The sequence below is a fragment of the Lactuca serriola genome, chromosome 4 (assembly GCF_051521515.1).
Source record: "Lactuca serriola cultivar US96UC23 chromosome 4, Lser_US96UC23_V15, whole genome shotgun sequence".
NCBI lineage: Eukaryota > Viridiplantae > Streptophyta > Magnoliopsida > Asterales > Asteraceae > Lactuca > Lactuca serriola.
Window position 1 is genome coordinate 28,783,269 of NC_136411.1, and position 20,391 is coordinate 28,803,659.

The 20,391-nt window shown below is 37.4% G+C and overlaps 1 pseudogene; it reads right to left on the reverse strand.

The window, feature by feature from the left end:
• Positions 1–274: 274 nt before the first annotated feature.
• LOC145101257 (AP2/ERF and B3 domain-containing transcription factor RAV1 pseudogene) lies at positions 275–1,710 on the reverse strand (annotated as a pseudogene).
• Between the last annotated feature and the right edge of the window lie 18,681 nt (positions 1,711–20,391).

Here is a 20,391-nt window from a genome sequence, read left to right on the forward strand (position 1 = left end):
AAGAACCAAATATGTTAAGCGATCTTTAGTGATTAATATGATTGTGATAGTTGGATTTGTACATTTTAAACACATTATCATGTTAGTTTTTTTTTTAGTAAATAACATTGTAAAATCTTAGCAAAATTATAGATATGATAATTAGAAAACTTATTCAGATTTATTATATTTTCTTATTCTTTGAAACGTCTCCCTTATAAAAGATAACATGAAACTAATTTACTTCTTAAATTTTTATACCAAAAAACTAAATAGTAAATAAACAATAGCATGATACATTCAAACAAGTAGAAAGATATCCATAATGTTTTTATATCTACAGTTTCTAGATACACATTGTCATTTTTGTTAGGTCTACACCACCCTTTTCTCCTCTAAAACAAATATGTTTAGCTTTAATCTTTTGCAACTTGCATTCTCATCTATTCCATTCCCACCTCTTTCCAGCTTCATCCCACATGATCAAAACAATTGCACAATATTTTTTTTTTTTAAATTAAAATACCCCTAAAGAATAGCAAAATGTTACAATGCATCGATAAGTCTTTGTTTCTTACAATCCTCAAACCCTAATAAATCCATTTCTGTGTCATGACTTCTCTTGCCATTGCAGTTAATGATACTCGGAATGTTAACTCCGAATAATCTTAACATCTGAACCGGTTTGACAAGTTTGACCGGTTGGATAGGCTGTGTGTTGGTATTATCCAACCCGGTTTTTGCTTTCCAGTCTATGTACAGCTGCTTTTCCGGTCCAGTTGATCTCTGAAAGCTGACACTATCACCGGCGTTTAAGTTTTTCTCTTTGACAAACCGGCTCCACCCTTTGGTTAAAACGTAGCTCTGACTGCTGTTCCAGTAAGAGTAACGAAATCTCCATACTTTTGAATCATTGTCTTCGAAATGTAAAAGAACTCCTTTTGAAGTACTTCCTCTCTGAACCGGGAAATGTTTTTCTGCGTGTTGTTTGGGTATCACGAGTCGGTTCAGTTTGCCGACATCGCTAGGGGTGACTGTCTTTTGGAAGAGATGTTCACGTGGTATGACGGAACCCGACCCGGATGAACAACTTAACCCGGCTCCCGAAATGGGTTTATCGATGCAGCAGTTTCTTTTGCTTTGCTCCAGTTCGTCATTATACGTGTGTTTTCTCAGCATATCAACGATCTCGGCTTTCGAATGGCGGCTCAAGAAACTCGCTTCCAAGCTCGCTTCTTTTGTGTCGGCTTCAAGTGGCTTGAGGTTTGTGACGGCGTCTCGGCCACGAAACCGTTGTACGGCGACGTCATACGCCATGGCAGCTTCATCTTCCTCGTTAAACGTGCCAAGCCATACCCTTTGGTGTTTCTCATAAATCTGAGCTCCCCAACGACCATTCGGCTGTGGGACGACTCCTTTGAATCTTGAAGACGGCAGCTTCCTCGACTGTGCTTCCACCCCTCCTTCTGGGTCAAGAACCACGCTAGCTCCGCTTCCGACGCGGCAGAGGCTAGTCTCCACAGGCGGCTGCCGTGGGGTGACAACCGTTGGTGCAACGGTGGAGATGGTTTCGGTGGTTGTGCTTTGATCATCCGTGCAACTTGTATCCATTTTTTAGGGAAATAAATGATGTTGGTTTGATGTTTCTTGAGAGAGAAATAAAAATGTTATGAAATGGGTATGATCGTATATTAGAGAAGGTTTGAGTATATATAGGGATATTTCAAATCTTCATATGGTGTTTGATAATATTAATTTAAGTGCATGTTGTCATATAATAAGTCCTACTTGATATATTTGTATATATGATAACACGTAGATATGGAGAACCAGGCCAAACAATCTGTAGGTAAGAAATACTATACTACTAGTTAGCTTGCTAGGAAGGTTCATATATTATTTGAGGGAGCAAATATTTGAAATTAATTTCGTATGGCTTAAAAATAACAATTTTAACATGTATAGGAAGTAATCCATGCGTTTCCTGTATTTTGTACAATTAAAGATGACACTGAGTGGTATTAATTCGTAGCTATAGCAGAAACACGTACGGCCTATGCCAATTGATGTAGAGGGTCCTATAATTATGAGGTACAATAATTACATCCAAATCTATATAGAAATATGCATGACCTACATGTACACATAGATATCATGGGGCAACATGAATGTACGCATTGCATACATTAGAGGGAGTGAGAGAGGAGGACCAAGTGATGTTTTTGGTGCATCCCCTTTAAGCCATGCTTCATGGATGGCTGACCAAGTCTACGAACATGGTCCATGGCCAAGTGGATCTCTCTCTCTCTCTCTCTCTCTCTCTCTCTCTCTCTCTCTCTCTCTCTCTCTCTCTCTCTCTCTCTCTCTCTCTCTCTCTCTCTCTCTCTCTCTCTCTCTCTCTCTCTCTCTCTCTCTCATGATGCATATCTGGACATCCCTTGGTCTTTATCGAAATCAGCAACAAATAATATTCAAGATTTTGATGGGAGTGGTATGTATCAGCTAGATAAGATGAGGAAAGACGTATATTTCAGTATTATATATAATTATTTATATAGTAAATTATACTCATGATTCATATGGTTTGAGTTGTTTGTGAGCTTGGTTTCGGTTTTGTTATGAGGTTAGTCCTTGCCTAAAATAACATTACCCTTTTTTCTCTTTGTTTTTTTTTATTATCATTATCTTAGAAAATAAAATAATTAAACAATATATATATATATATATATATATATATATATATATATATATATACTAGGTGTGAGACCCGTATGTTATACGGGTTTGATAAAATAAAAAATTAATTATGAAAGTTTAAACAAAAATTTATTTAAATTTAAAATTTTAGATTTGAAATTTAAAATTTAAAAGGAAACATATTAAATATTATATGAATAGTAATATTGTAATTTATTGGTTATTTTTAATTAAAGTAACTATTAATTGATGTGTAAATATCATGTGTTAATTAAGAAAAGATAAAAAAAAATAAGAAAATGACAAATGAAACAACATTTAATCAAAAATACCAAAAAATGACATGCGTCAAAGTTAATGAGAGAGTGACATGTGGCAAAATTATTTTCATTTATTAGGTAGGATATATATATATATATATATATATATATATATATATATATATATATATATATATAGAGAGAGAGAGAGAGAGAGAGAGAAAGGTAGGTTCAAATGTTTTTCACATCTATTGTGTGCTAGAATGCACCAATAGGAATTTAGTATTAATTATATGTATATTAAATGTTATCCTTACTTATAACTCATTTTTATGAAAACTAATTAAATTCGTGATTAATGTCAACAATAATATTCTTTCAGAATGAGTTCATATCTAGAAGAATGAGAGTGTATTCCAGCAGAATGAGAGTATATTCTAGTAGAATACACTCTCGTTCTTCATATTCCATGCAACTTTATTGTATTTTAAGCGAGTGAGTCCTGAAACAAAATACGAACTCATATATAAATACCTAGATGCGAATTCATTCTGAAAGAATGTTATTGCTGAGATTAACGACGGATTTAATTAGTTTTCATAAAAAAAAATTATAATTATGGATATCATTTAATATACATATAATTATGGAAATCATTTAATATCTATATTTATTTAATTAAATAATTATTTAATTTACTAAATTTCTATTGGTGCATTCTAGCACACAATAAATGTTAAAAACAAAATAACCTAGCCATATATATATATATATATATATATATATATATATATATATATATATATATATATATATGTATATATATATATATATATATATATATATATATATATATGATAGCATTCCATCCATTTTCACTTTTTTTTATCTCTCTAATCGACATATTAGAATGACAGAAACAACCTTTTTTCCTACTGATATACCCTAAATTATATATATTTTAAAGAACATTTTATATATTTATATGAGTATTTTTGTTAGTAAAATACAACAAAAACTGCTAATTTGCTATATATTTATAGTTTACAACTGAAATGATCAACTGATGAGAAAGAAGATGAAAATGGCAAAAATAGAATATAATTTTCTGACTATTTGACTAAGTAAGACAGTTGAAATTTCGATATGAAGAATATTCTGATGATTTTGAAGATATATATTAATTTTACTACTTCATGCTGCAATTTATATCGGTTTTACAATGCTATAAATAGAGCTCTTGATTGTCCAAAACAATATATGTTTGAAGAATATAGAAGAAAACAAGCAAATTAAAGTCCAGAAGATCGAAGCAGAAGAGTAACATCAAAGTAACCGATCTTAGAAGATTAATTTTGGTTTGCTTTCATTATGTTTAGCATTATTATTTTAGGCTTTCTTATCTCTTTAGTGTTAATTATGGCCTAAACCATATTACTTTTGCTTAGATATTGATGAACTGATATGTTGTTTTGTTTGAAAGTAATATCCGTAGTTATTCAATTTAATATGAAAGTTTGATTAAAGATCCATGCGTATTAATATTGGTTACTTTATGTGTATGTAGCTGAGTACATGATCTTATAATTGAGTTTGGGTTATGTTACTTGAAATCAACTGCTTATTTAATAATTAGGAGATCAAAACTTGACCAATTGAGGCGTAGACATATATGTCTATCGGAGACGTCCTTAGTTTAGACATAGAAATATTGTGTTAATAGTCATGATTGCGGTATTGAGTTAGGCAATTTGAGAGGTTACCACGGCCAATGGGACTAATTATACCAATCCAGTCTTTCATAATACAAATTAATAGAATAAATCTAGGAATGTTATCCCTGCTGTAAATAACCTAGAAATATATGATTAACGACATTATGTTTGATTTAATTAATTTAGGAATCGATGGATGATTGCAAATTTACATTGCACTTCGTATTAATCAATCGTAATCATTAGGTGATTTGAAATATAAACAGTTGTACTTTATGTCATTATTGTTTAATTATTATTTGTTTGAATTTATATATATATATATATATATATATATATATATATATATAAATCATTATCCTCTTTAGTTTATTTAGTTTAGATCTTGCTTAGTTATACATTACTGTTCCCTTTAAGTTCGATACCCTTGCTTACCACAGTTATACCATTAATGATCATGTATATTGTCGTGTCAATTTGGATTATTAAGTCTTATAAATTCAAAACTATGTTTGAATTAGGTTTATTTTAATATATTGCTAATATCACATCAAACACGATCCTCTTCCTACGACCCCCAGTAACATCGATTGTAATATGTTTTATTCGTCGGGGCTTCATAACCATATAACCTAAAAAACTTAGCACCCTTCATTCCTCGCAAAAAACTCATCACCACCTCCCACTTACCTTGAAATATTTTCTAGTGAATCCTCACTCTCACCTATTCTTCCATTATACCACCATCCTTTCTTTCTTGTCTACCAAACACAATAGATTTCTGATTTACATAAGAAAATAAAAACATTCAGCAAGAAGAGTACTATAACAAACCTATACCTATAACTTCAAATTTACACATCTTAGTCTCATTGCATTTACACGGCGAGAATATACTGTAATATAACCGACAATGATGGTTTGGAACCTTGTTTTCATCTATTTTCGGCAACGATAGGCGGTTAGGTGGTGTAAAATCAAGATGAAGATGAATCTAGATCCTCAACGAAGAGATGAAGATGAGTTTATCGATTAATCCAGTGAAGGAAAAATGTTTGTGTTTTAGTCCCGCAACCATGAATTTCAGACTAAGATTTGAATTGTGATGGGATGAGGTGTGATCAAGTGGTATCGTATTACTCCTATTGGGCAGAGTCAGTATTCTATTCAAAAATGATTGGTTAAGCCACATCATTTTTTCCACCACACTCTGCCCTATCCCCCTCATCCAACACTAATTTTTTGATTTTGTAGTTCCCATGAGTTTTCTCAGCTCTAACGACCTAGGGAAAACAAAGTGACAAAATGAAGGGATGGTTGAGTGGTGTTCCTTACGTTTTCAGGAAGTGTAGGAGCATTTGTTAGAGCTTCGTCGGTTTTTGCTTGCCCCATGAAGTCTCTGACGAGCAAGTGCACCCAGACCTCTGCCTTTTGAGTTCTACATGTAACATTCTTGAATTTTTGGTGTACGAGATTATTAAATGTTAGAAATTTAATTTGGAAACTATGTAATGTCAAATGATATTGATCATCATTGTTTTGTTTGAATAATTGTAGTTAATATACTTTGAGGACCTTGTATCATGAGTAATTAAAAATAATCAGAAACATCTACATAAAAGAGGTATGCATTGATTAGAAATTGGGGTTAAGCATTTGGATACATTGTATACTAATGGTATTACCTATAAGCAATTAAAAATAATCGAAAGGATCTAGAGAAAATAGGTATGCATTGATTACAAATTGGGGTTAAGCATTTAGATACATTGTATACTACTGATATTGCCTATATTGCTATTACAATGAGAAATAAGGTTTAAAAATACCGAACTTGATGAATATTTATTATGTGAACTCTAAGTTAGTGAACATGCCAAATTGGTTCCTAACTTCCTAGATGTTTATCTATGAAGGAGTTAATATTCCATGGTGTTACTTAATAGAGGCAAGTTACTATTTTTATAACATGTTCATTCTTAATACTTTAGAGATGCAAGTTACTAAACTCAAAAATACAAACCTAATCCAAATTCACTTATGGATAACGTTTTTCCTATAGAGAATATATTTGTTAAAGTAGGAAAAGGTTGTTGGAGATCATATACAATGTCATTAATTGTTTTTGATAATATTTCTAATAACAACAAGGGTCTTTTGGGTTGTCTCATGACCAAATAACATAAAGAAATGGAGATATATAAGTTGTTAATTTATTAAGGAATTAATAAATTAATTATAAATTATTTTGGTAATAAATTAAAAGGTTTTAACTAATTAAAGGGGTTGAATATTAATTAATCAAAGGGGTTAATTTGATTAATCCAGAAGATCTGGAAGCGCTTCATATGGACGGTTTTGGTGTCTTTGGGATAGGGATAAGACAGGTTTGAATCAGATAAGGATAAACTCTAAGTGTTTGTACCCTTCTAGAATTCTACCCACTACCTATAAATAGACTACTAAGGGTAAAACCTAGAGGCTTCTTATTCCTCTCCAAAAACCAACCTTACTTTGTCTCTCCCTCCTTGAATGAAAATCACAACCTCTATCCTAGGGTTGGTGATTTTCGAATAAACCCTAGTTTTTGTGTTTCTTCTTTTTTTGTTTTGGTGTTGTGGGTCTAATTTCAATAGAGAGGTGCTACGTTGGATCATGCATCCATATCAATGAGATGGAAATTACAAGATTACAACCAAGCAGCTAAGGTTAGTTGTTCCTTCTTTTGTTAGGTTTTTAAAATATGTTGTTATAACTAGTAAAACATAGATTCTAAGATGCATATTGTTGTGATATGTATCCAGCTCGATTCTTGCTCCGTGAGGGATGGAAAAAGGGGGCCTGAGAATTACAACGAAGAAAACAAGACCGCCAGTCGTCGTCCGGGAGGTTGTCCCAAAATGATGCTCCGACGATCAATTCAGTTTGAGGTTCTGATGAGAGGGTGTGAAAGTATGATGGAAAGAGTTGAAGTTGGATCTTGGTCCCTTTTCTTGGAGGGGAAGAGACCCTTTTATACCTAAAATCAGGGGGACAGAACCCCCGACCATATCTTTTACTTTTTCCGGCCTGGCAGGGACATACGACTTTTGATTGGTAGATCGTGCTCCATGCGTAGCTACCTACCGTTCGTGCAGGGATGCCAGGAGCGACACTCTAAGTAGTACACCTGTCACTTAGGGGGACGACTGGTACTATTTTGTCTTGACTCTTGCTTCGATGCTTGGGTGCCAAGAAATGAGTTTGGGATCACAAGGAAGAGGGCGCAAGCGGAGGCCCGATGTTAGGCGCACAGTGGCCTTTGCTCAAACAGTATAATGGTTATATTACTTATTACGTCAACAAGTCCCCTAGGCTAGTAGAGGTCATCGTTTGCTTAGGGTACGCATTTGGTGGGACGGTCCCTAATGTGTAATAGATCCATTATGGTGAAACATCATTCGTTTCCTCTTTTCTTCTTCTCTTTCTTCCTTTTTCTTTTTATTTAAGGGTTCTCTACTTTTAGAAGTGGTTATACACTTTCTCTTCTTGTAATCTGTCATCCCATCCTCTATTGTCATTTCTTCTTTTACCCATATTTTTTCTCTCTGGTTCTTGATGGCCTCTACTTGATTTGGAGTTATTCCTATGCCCGAGGAGTTAAAGTCTCTTCAGTTCTGATTTAGGTTCATGCTGGAGCATGGAGTTCAATGCCCTTCGGAAGTATCTACCATATATCAACCTCCGGCCGGGATGGTGGGTATTTCGGTGGCGATCTTATAGGTCGGGTTTTGGCTTCCCGTTTCTGGTTTCTTTGATGAGGTTATGCAAGAATATGGTTTCTCTATCCACGACTTGATTCTGAATGTTGTGAACAAGATAGTTGGGTTTGAATTAAGGTTTCGAGCATTGGGAGTACTTCCCCATCTTCAAACATTCCATCCTTTCTTCAATTCGTCTACTTATTCGGGCGTTCACACTTTCTCTCAATGTCGTAATACACATTCATTTATTGTTAACCAGAAAGCGCCTCAGAAGAACTGGAAGGATTGATGGTTGTGGGTTAACAATGACTTGGTTGGGGCTGGCTATCCTCGCGTGCCTATGACTTCAGACTAGGCTCCTCAACTATCAGGGGTCGGTCTGTCGGTGGCTCGCACGTTAAGAGGAATTTGTTTCACCGGAAAAGAGTGGCTAGACTATGTATTGGTAGCGGCCGAAATGAGTGCTGCTTAGCGGTCTTGTGGAAAGATGCCTCAGTTTTATGTGGAAAATGACGGTAAGTGTTACCTGTTCCCCTGCCTTTCTCCCTCCTTTTGCTTTCCTTTTCTTGGTAACTGGTATCTATTGCTGAGAAAAAAGGGGTTTTGCGTTGTTTGCCATTTCAGGTAGCGAGAGGTTTCTGTCTCTTAAGAAAGTGCTACGGGGCGATTTTGAACGGGACCTATAGTATCACAAAGTCCCTCTAGTAGAGACTCTGCTGGCTCCCGTCAATGTTGGCCCTATTTTTGAGCGTGATGTCCCTCCTGTCGAGGCGGGGGTTCGAGGATCAGGTGTGCCTAGTGGTAAAGTTGTCTCCCGTCGTCGATCTGATGCTGTGGATTCTGCCCTCGAGGAAGATGTCGGTGGCAATTCTATCAGCCGCAGGTTGCATCGGAAGAGCAACATTGTTCCTCTCTTTTCTAAGTCCCCTTTTGTTATTGAGATTGTTGATACTGATGACTCGCAAGTGGTGTAAACAACATATTTGCGTCGGCCGGGGGAGCCAGGCGTTATGGACACTTACTTCGTACCTCCCTCTGTTCCCGGTGATGCCCCGTCGGCAGTGGGTCATTCGTCTTTGGGTGCGACTGGCATGTATCTCCCCGGGTGGAGTCTCGCGCCCGGTTCCCTTTTGTCGGAACAGGACCTGGCCGTGAATGGTTCTAACATGCATTTCCCCCGGCTACCATGGATGCTTTTGATGCTCTTTCTTATTATCACATGGCGAATGATCTTCAATATGTTGCTGCTCAGGTTTCTCCCTACTTGGTGGCGGTTGTTGGTCGTCTTCGATACATTAGGGCTAATTGGAGATGGCTGCTGTTAAATCCGGGCGTGACGAGCTTACGGAAAAGGTTTGGCTTCTCAAAGAGGAGCGACGCAAGTTTGATGAGCGCTACCTCGTGATGTCATGGGAAAAGACTGTTCTTGAAGCTCAGGTGGCAACCCTAGATGGGGAGGGAGATCTCTTATCCCAGCAGGTCCAAAATTTGATATCGGAGAAAGAATCATTGGTGGAGCGTTTGCACTACGAGACGATCAACTCACTTCTGAGGTCTCGAGGAGGAAAAGCTTGGAGGCTGATTTTGTGTGGGTTTTCTAGAAGGTAGTGGTTCGGGTGGTGGATCGTTTTGTTAAGAGCCGTGAATTCGCGCTTGGGATTCGTCGTGTGAAGGCCGTGTGTGTGGCCGCTAATGTAGAGAATGGAAAGTAGGTGGAACACACGCAGTCAATTGGTAATAGCCCTGGCTCATCTGATCCAAATGATGTGGCACAATCTATTGATGCAATGCATGCTGCCATTAGGGCTTTTGCGTAGACGGATTTCGCGTCCTACTTCCATTTGGGTGAGCTCGGCCTTGCTAATCTTCGCCAATTGTGCTCTGAAGAGTAGGAACGCCTGCCAGTCAGTGGTGTTGGAGGAACTGCTTCGAGTCTACCTCGCTAGGGTTAATTCACATTTTATTTTTGTATGTTTGTTGTTTCATCTCTCTTTTTATGTACTGTGTAGAATGTTGTTGTATTTTCACTTGCTGTTTCTTCATCACTAATGTTTGTCTGTTCTTACGAGCTTATATATATATATATATATATATATATATATATATATATATATATGTTTGGTTAGGGGTCTCCCCGAAGAGTATTCTATAGGCCTTGCTTTTGGCTCTTAAGTGAGCGGCCAATTGACTTTCTTTTGTGGTCGCTTAAGGTGAGTCGAGGTCGTCACTTCGAGGCTCCCTAGACTTGTATGTGCCTAATTGTCAGGGGAAGGTTATGATCCTTCGGACCCTTTAGGCACGTTTGGTTGAAAATCCTAGAGGCTTTCTTGCTTGTTTAAACCGATGTATACATAGGGGGGTCATCTCTTTTTGAGGTTTGTGGTTGCATGTTTTTGGGTTGTTTTGCTCAGACGATGTGGGTGATCAGCCTGTGTTGTCATTTAGCACGTTCGTGCACCCCTCATTTTTGTTTTATGAGTTTGTATTTGTGCTTTACATACGCGTGTGTGTAGATTGAATAGTAAGGTTAGTCTAGTATGTCGTGAAACCTTATTAATCGGAAAGTTCGAAGGACAACTTAAACATCTTCATGAAAAATGTTTGTCTAAAGTGTGGCTTTTAGGCCGGAGGTCTGAGCGTCATTACCCATTCCTTTAGTTATGCCCTTTGCTAGTTGTTTGGGTTCCATGTTCGGGGTATCGGTCTCCCGTCTTGTGCTTCCAACATGTATGCTCCGTCTCGATGCACCCCTACTATTTTGTAGGGTCCTTCCCAGGTTACACTTAGCTTTCCTAGTGGCTCCGAGTGGTTTGCCTCGTTCTTCCTCAGCACCCATTCTCCTACCAAGAAGTTCTTTACGCGTACCCATTTGCTGTAAAAGTTTTATTTACGAGCTTTGTAGGCCACTTGTCGCGGTCGAGCAGCTTGGCGTTTTTCTTCTAACATGTCCAGGTCATGTTGTCGTTCGTCCTCATTCAAGCCTTCATTGAAGCCGGTTACCCTCAACGATTCACTCAGAATCCCGAGTGGGGGAACCGCTTCCATCCATAAGTTAGGCTGAAGGGTATCTCCCTTCTTTCTAACCTCGTGGTGCTACGGTATGACTACAGTACTGTTAGTAACTCTTCTGTCCAGGCCCCTTTTGTTTTCATCAGGCGTTTCTTGAGTCCATTAACGATGGTCCTGTTTGATACATCGGTCTAGCTGTGTGCCTGAGGGTGTGCGACCAAAGTAAAGTGGCGATGGATCCACTTTTCCTCGCACCATTCTTTGAAGGGGTTTCCCTCGAACTGTGAGCCATTGTCTCTTATTAGGACCGTGGGGGTGCCGAACTAGATTAGGATGTTTTTCTACATAAAACGGATCATATGCCTACCCGTAACCGTGGCTAGGGGTTCCGCCTCGATCCATTTTCTGAAGTAGTCGGCCACGACCATCAGGAACTTCAATCCCCTGGAGCCGTTGGGAACGGTCCCACGGTGTCGATGCCCCATCGGTAGAATGGCCATGGGCTACTGATGCTGTTCATGGTTTCTGCAGGCTGATTCTATAAAGTGGCAAACGCCTGGCATTCCACGCATTTCCTTCTAACCCTTGTCGCGTCTTTGTATACGTTGGGCCAATACACCCCTAAACATAGTATCTTGCCCGTGAGTTCCCGTACTCCCTCATGTGGTCTGACTTCTCCCGACTGGCTCTCTTCTAGGAGAGCTTGGCCTTCCTCTTGCGAGATGCATCTGAGCCAAGGTGCTAGGTAGCCTCTCTTGTACAATTGCATGCCTTTTATGGCGAAATAGGGGGCCTTGATTTTTATCTGATTGGCCTCTTCCAGATCATCTGGAAGGACCCTGTGACGTAGATAGTCTAGGTATGGCTTCGTCCAGTCCCACGATTCGGAGATGGCATCGACTCGTTTGTTGTTGATGCTCCTTTCTCCCAGGACCTCTACTAGTACCTTCTTGATTAGGTGGTCAAAGGACGCTGAGACCAGCTTGCTAAGAGTGTCAGCCATTGTGTTGTCCATCTGGGTATTTGTTTGATTTCGAAGCTTTTGAACGAATGCACCAACTGTCGTGTCTTTTCCAGGTATTTTTGCATTCTTCGATCTGTGGCTTCGTAAGTGCCATTAACCTGGTTGGTTATCAATAGTGAATTGTTAAAAAACCGGAGATGTTTTGCGCCGAATTCTTGTGCCAATCGGAGGCTTGCGAGAAGCGCTTCGTACTCCGCCTTGTTGTTCGAAACTTTAAAGTCGAATCTCAAGGCATATGCAATTTCGTCTCCCTTAGGGTTTTTGAGGACAAGGCATATGCACCTGAGCCCTCCTTACTTGTTGAGTCTTCGGTGTGCAGTTCCCATATTTCTTTGCTTACGTCGGGCTCTAGCAGATCTGCTGGTAGGGCCTTAGTATTCCTCTAAGTGCATCTGGTATTTCTACCAAAAAGTCTGCTAGTGCTTGCGCCTTGATACTATTATGGGGGCGGTAATCTATGTCGTGCTCGCCCAGTTCTATCGCCTATTTCGCTAGACGTCCTGACTTTTCAAGTCTTAGTAGGACCTATTTTATTCGGAAGCTGGTCAGCACTTCGATTTTATATGCTTGAAAATAACGTTGCATGCGTTTAATCGTATAGATTTGGGCCAACACTATTTTTTTCCATGACTAGGGAGTTGATTTCGGGGCCTTGTAATACCCTGCTTACAAAATGTATTGGTAACTGCTTCTTGTTTCTTTCTACCATTAGTACCGATGAAATGGATTCATCGGCCGTTGCGAGGTATATTTGTAGGGTTTCTCTTGGGAGGGGGGCTCGCCATTGTTAGTAGCTGGCGAAGGGCTTCCTTTAGGCATTAGAAAGGTGCATTTGATTCGTTCATCCATTTGAAGTGACTGTTGTTGACACACCCTTTGAGGGTGTGGAATAGTGGTAGTGCTTTCTCTGCTGATATGGCGATGAACCTTCCCAACGCGTTCAACCTCCCGTTGATTTCGTGGAACCCTTTCATGCTGTGTGGGGTTTTGGAATCCAGAAATTCCTGAATTTTGACTTGGTTTAGTTTGATCCCTTCTTTATTTATCCGATATCCCAGGAACTGGCCTTCTTCTGCTCTGAAAGTGCATTTTCCCAGGTTGAGTTTCATCTGTGCTCGCGCCTGGGTCTGGAGGGTCTCCTCGACGTCTTGGAGCAATGTTGCTTCACTGCGGCTTTTAATGACCATGTCGTCGACATATACTTCCACATTCTTTCTGCTTTTCTCCATGAATACTTTATACATCTGGCACTAGTATGTCATGCCGACGTTTTAAGACTGAATGGCATTTTAACGATAGCAGAACTTTCCCCAATCGGTGTGGAAAGTCGTCTTTTCCTCGTCCTCCCTACGCATCTGGACTTGGTGATAGCCATTGTAGGCATCAATAAAACATTTGAGTTAAAAGCCCCCACAAAGATTCGACCTTTTAGTTTATTTTCGGGAGGGGGTAGTAGGGTTTTGGGCATGTATTGTCAGGTCGAAATAATCGACGCACATTTGCCACGAGCCGTCATGTTTCTTTACCATTACCGGTTTTGCGATCCATGTAAGAATAATTGCTTCTCGAAGGATGCATGCGTTTACAAGCTTCACAACCTCGTCATTGATTTCCTTGTTTCTATCACTCGCTTGCCCCCTCATTTTTTGCTTTACCGGAGCACTGCCCGGGAGAATGTTTAGGCTGTGTTCGATGATTGTTCGGTCTACTCTGGTCATGTCTGCGGGCTGCAATGGGAATACCCCGACGAAGCGTGTTAGCAACATGACTAGTTGAACTTTGGTTTCCGCCAGTAGGTCAGCTCTGATTTTTATTTCCTGTTCAGGGTGTTCGCCGTGTATTACGTGTTTTTCTAGTGGGTGGTCTTCTTTAGATTTCTTAGGAGCGCTCATCAGGTCAGATACCGCCATTATTTGGTGGCATGTCTGCATGTGTGGGGTGTCAGCGACTATGGTAGCTGAGCTGAATCGTGTACTAAATTTTAGTGTGCCGTGAACTATAGACTGCACAGCTTGCAACTCGAAGAGTGACGGGCGCCCTAGCAGTATGTTTTGTTCCGTTGGATGGTGTATTACGAAGAATTCAATTGTTCTTGTCCTACTCTCTCTTCCGTCGTGGCTGACTAAAGTTAATGGGATGTGTATTGTTCCAAGTGGCCATAGGCTATGTGTTGGATAAGGTGTCTAAGTCCATAACTTATTTAGTATGTACTTGACTCGACCCAACATGGTCCATTTGGGTTGCACTTCACCCAAACAATTTATATGGATAATCTTATGAGAATAGTATGTTTATGATTTATTAATATATTATCAGCTATAATATATTAATATGAAGTCATGTTATTTAATTAGTTTTAGTCTTAAATTAATTTAATGATTAAAAGGAAGACTAATTAAACATGGGATATTGCATTTTATATAATGTGGGCTTAAATTCATTAGGAATGGGCTAAGCATGCATGGGGGTCCATGGATGATCCATGGAGCTTTTAACCCATGGATCCTTAGAAAGGAAAAGACATGGGTTATTAGGGTTTACCCTAATCCTCCACACTATATAAAGATGCACATATTGCAAGAAATGGCAACTAGTTATGTGAAACTTTGTGGTGGCCGATTTCTACATAGCATATTATTCTCTCAAGGTTTTTCCAAGTTTGTGGTGATTTGTGATTCCACTTGAGGCATTCACATTATTGGTGTTAGGCTCTCAAACTCCAAGAAATCAATCACTATCAAAAAGGTATGTCATTCTTCTAGTGTTTTATGATTCTAGTTCTTATATTTTAGAGAAAACATAGATCCAAGGTTTATTAGGGTTGCATGTACACTTAGGAGTGTTAGAATGCTCAAAACGCAACAGTGGTATCAGAGCCTAGGCTTGTTTTCTTGAATACTTGATGCAAATTGCTGAAAAATGTCGAAAAACTACATTCTGCACAGCTGACTTGCCGATTCCTTCATGGAACTTGCCGAGTCCATGTGTATATGCAACCAACTCGCCGAGTCAGTTCATGCACTCGACGAGTTGGCAGACCTGAGTGCAGATTTTCGAATTTTGGTGCTAGAATGGGTCTAGAATCATTACCTTAAACTGTTTTGAACTTATAAAACCTGTTTTTGATGTGGTAATGATGATGGTGGACCAATTTCAAAGTTATAAGCAAAGTTTCAAGTTTATATTTGCTTATATGATTCTTGAAAGTTGTTGATTATGAATGTTCATGAACTTATGAGTTTTGATAGATCATAGGAATTATGTGAAAATTATTTGATAGTATAATTCTTGATCTTTATGACATTGAATGAAATTGGTCCATAACTTGAGGACAAGTTATGGAGTCCATAAAAACATTTATTAGAAAAAACTCTTCAAAAGTGTAACTTATGACTTCTTAAAAAAACAGTTAAAAGAAAAACTTTTGGAATTCCATAACTTGTCCTCAAGTTATGGAATTCCAAAAGTTTTTCTTTTAACTGTTTTTTTAAGAAGTCATAAGTTACACTTTTGAAGAGTTTTTTCTAATAAATGTTTTTATGGACTCCATAACTTGTCCTCAAGTTATGGATTTCCAAGAGACTCTTTATTAAAAGTTTTAACACTTAATTAAAACTCATAAGTGATGAATATCCCAAAGTTTATGAATTGTTCAAAACTTGCCCTCAAGTTTTGGAATTTGCAAAGTCTCTCACAAACTTTAATTCCAAACCCTTAGAGTTTTAAAAGTTAAAATTCAACCCTTATACTATTATAAGACTAATTGTTAATATATATATATATATATATATATATATATATATATATATATATATATGTATAAGATTAAGTCGTTTTACCATTAGTAGGCCTCATTCATGAAGCCAGTCTATAAGGGGGGTATAAGGTTGTTGCCTATAAAATGACAGCTTAATGGGTGTCCACTCTCACCCACCGCTTCCTTGATCGGTGGAGGGTCGTTAGCCGAACGCGTAGGACAATGACTTTAAATTTTCATTAAAAGTGTAATGATTATTATAAAGTAACTAAATATTTTTTTAATTCCCAATCATAGTTACTTTAGGAAAAATGTGAACATGGTGCTAACCCATGAAATTCACACTTTGTACCTTACCAAGTCGTTGGTGGAGCGTGTGTGGTTAACCGGCACACTAACTTGTACTAGTAAGGATCACAAAAGGTGACTTAATGTTTATCATAGATTGGTGGAGCGTGTGTGGTTAACTGACACATTGATTAGGAGATAATATTAAGGGTACCAAGTGAATTTGCATGGTTATTCACACCTTGTTTTGTGATCCTCGGCATCCCAGTCACAAAACTTGAGAGGGCACAATCGAGATTAAAACATGCCATTGAAAAGTTCAATGAATCTCAAAAGATCTAGGAGTTTCAAATCCAATAAAAACCTAATAAATTATTTCGTTTTTCATGGTGGAAATTGGTGAATCGTCATTCGCTTACCTTCAAATATTTTATAGCTTGGATTACGACATCCCTCTTCCAAGTTATAAAATATTGTGTTGGGTCCTAGCCTTAATATATCATATTGGGTGTTATATTAAGGATTTTGAATCAACTAACTTGATTATCTCCCATTATAGAGGTTTGGTTTAGACAACTATGATCTTCCCAAATCTCTTGGGACAAGCTTTCCTCTTAAAGATGATGTCCCTCAACATCATGCTTCTCTTCCTCCACCTCCTCTATTTATTCTCCCTAACCCACAAGTTTAAGGTCACTTAAGCCCTATTGGCAAGCATAGTCTATGTGTGCTCACATCTTGGAGATAAAGTCACATATTGACAAGCCGAGAGAGTTGGGTGTCAAAGTCTTGTGAAAGTTGGATGTTCAATCACTTTCTTGGTAACATAGTGAGTCCCTTTGGGACTACTATGAGACAGACTATGACATGACCCTTAATGATCTTATCTATTTGCTTGGTGCTGTGGAATCAGCAATGATTTGGAACACTAGTAAAGAAAATTTTGTTAGAAGATCAACTTCCTAAACCTTAAATGGACATTGATAATGGTAGCATTGGAGATCTAGAAAAAGGATTTCTCTTCCCAATGGAAAGGGATCGACCATAGTCAATTCGGTTGACCAAATGGTAAAGAAAAAGGCTAAGTCTGAGATAGTCTCATGTCCCATTACCAAAGGGTCCATATGCTTTATTGCCAAAGGGAGGGACACTAATTGCGAAGCTGCCATATTTACCTGAAAGATCATAAGATTGATCAAGTCAAGAAGTTTGACTCTACTTCAGTTAAAGTCCACTGTCTAACTCTATTAAGTTCATATTTGGAGATTCTTATTACATAATGTGAGTGGGACACATGTTGATGTTTTTAAGAATCAAAGAAAAGATAGGAAGCTTAAAGGAAGTATATGATGATTATGATTGCGAAGATGGGTTTCGATCGCATGGTTCGGTGATCAGAATTTTGAGCTATTGCTTGAGAGTTATGATATATTACTTAGGAATAGATAACAACAAGGTTTTCATATGGATTGTAAGGATAAGTTTTTCCACAAAGTTTTTTAAAATAAAAAAGGGGGGTTTTAATTTTATTTATTTTAAAAATATCCTAAGAATGGCATTTGTGAAAAATTGTTGCGTATATGTTTCCAGTAATAGCAATATTGGAAAGTGGATTTGATTCTTTCGTTTGTGGTAGTGTCAGAATTTACCAAATGAGGAAAGGTTCTCATCACCCAAGTTTCAATTGGACCGAAACTTGGAATCATACAAGCTGTATTGTATGACGGATGAGAATTTTCATCTTTGGAAAATTAAGACTAATTCCTTATGTGAACAAGGATAGGACTAAAGGGATCGGGTACACTGGGTGTGTGTTGGTCATGGTCCACCACAAAGATCGATTCGTCATGATTTACTAAAGTTTAGTAAGTATGGTTATACCTGCAAGTTTAAGTATAATTTTGTAATATTGAAAAGGTTTTAATGTATAGCAGAACGGATGAGAAGAATCAAATATGGCAGAGAGATAAAAGTTTCTCAAATCTGAAAAGATGGGAGAGTACAAATTCATACTCTAAGGACATCTTAGTGCATTGTTATGACTAAGAAGAGGGGTCATGAATTATTGGAATGGTTAAAATCAAGAAGATGAATCATACTTCGTTCCAAAACAATTCTTAGAGTTATAGTTCAGGATTGTAACATTGAGTGACATAAAGTAAGGTTTAAAACACTTATCAAATGTAGTGTAAAATGTTTTCTACTCTTGTACATTTTAAATTGGTAAGTTGTGATGTCTTGGATAAGATAAAGACCAACCAAGACCAATTGTGTGAAGTGTTAGTCTTGATAAGAATCCACACTATCCCTTGAATATTTGTTTTTTCAGGGAATGGTCCTTGACTAGGGAAACTTATATGTCAAGAGGACAGTGGGAGCCTTAAAGATCCTGAAAGAGTTTCAAGATTTAAATCAAGAGTAAAACCTATGTTTTATCACTAGCACATGACTTGAGGTTTGTAACCTATCATGTTGACACAATTCTTTTGCCAATTAAGTTGACTATGCATATGAGTTCTGTTAGTTCTAAATTGTGAGCATAACAGCTTGGAAGCATTAGTGGGACTTGTGCTACCAGGTGACAAGAAATTAAGGTTTAACAAGTTCAATCCATGTAAGGATGAATTTGTCACTAACCTTGTCTTGTTATTATGGTTTTGACAAATTCACATGGGTAGGAACTCATACACCATAAAATCTAAGTGTCATAAGGTTTCTCTCCAATTCATGAGAATGATGGTGAGGAAACGCTTTCACTAAGTCGATTTTAAGTAGATAGCATTTGTGTTATTTGCATTTTCAAAAGTCGTTAGTGGAGCGTGTGTGGTTAACCGGCACACTAACATGGACTTGTGAGAAATGGCAAAGGTCTAAACAATTAAGACTATGATTACGACATCCCTTTTCATAGTTCTTGAAATTGCTTAGACACACATGTGAGTTGTCTACGGAAAGGTGTATGAATCTAAATTTTAGAAGTCCAACCGATTTCTGAATACATGTCAAAGCTAGTGGGAGCATAAGTGTTATGCTAATAATCATCATGTTAGTGGGAGCATGATAATTATGATTATTATTATTGCAATCTAGCAATGTTAATTATAGAAAAACAAAAGTTTCAATTCGTGAAGTTGCAGGGGTTGAAAAATCGTTTTGCTATAATTAAGGGAGAGGAAATTATACTTCAATTCATTTCTAAAAGCTTAGATTAAGATTTTAATCATCTTTAGTCAATGATATATATTTTATGTTGGAATGGTTCAACTTAAAGAAATTCTATATATATTGCGTTATCAAAATTCGATTATGATTACGGAATCCCCTTCATAGTTAAATTTTGAAAACATGGTAAATAAAAAATATTGTAGCAAAAGATTGGTCTAGTATCATGTCTTGATGTGAGACATCATGAATCGTGTCCCATATGCTTCGGATATAGGATCGATTTCATGTGCTATAATATTCATCCTTTCTAAATTTTCCAAATGCTTAGGGCATTTAGAAGTGAAAAGTCTAGAACTGGATATGACTAAAGTGATTAAGCAATTGTCGAGGACAATCTGAGGTTTGCCAAAGATTGGTTGCTTAGGGACATTTGGAAGTATAGTGTTAATTTTTACAGGACCATATTGACATTTTCTTAAAAGAGGCAACTCTTGTTTAGAAGTGATAGTCAAAATGGGACTATGGAAATGTCTCCATAGGTGGAAGTTATTCAATCCGTGTAAGATTAGAAAACCTTAATGCAAGAAGGATGTTCAAATCAATGTACTTTGAATATGAGACTTCATTTCCATAGAGTTGATCTCCTTTGGAATACTTTGTAATGACTGTTGAAAAGTTTTGTGACTATGTGCATAATCGTTACAAGAGGAACATTGGATAAAAGTTTAAAATCTAACAGTTTTTGGTGAATGGT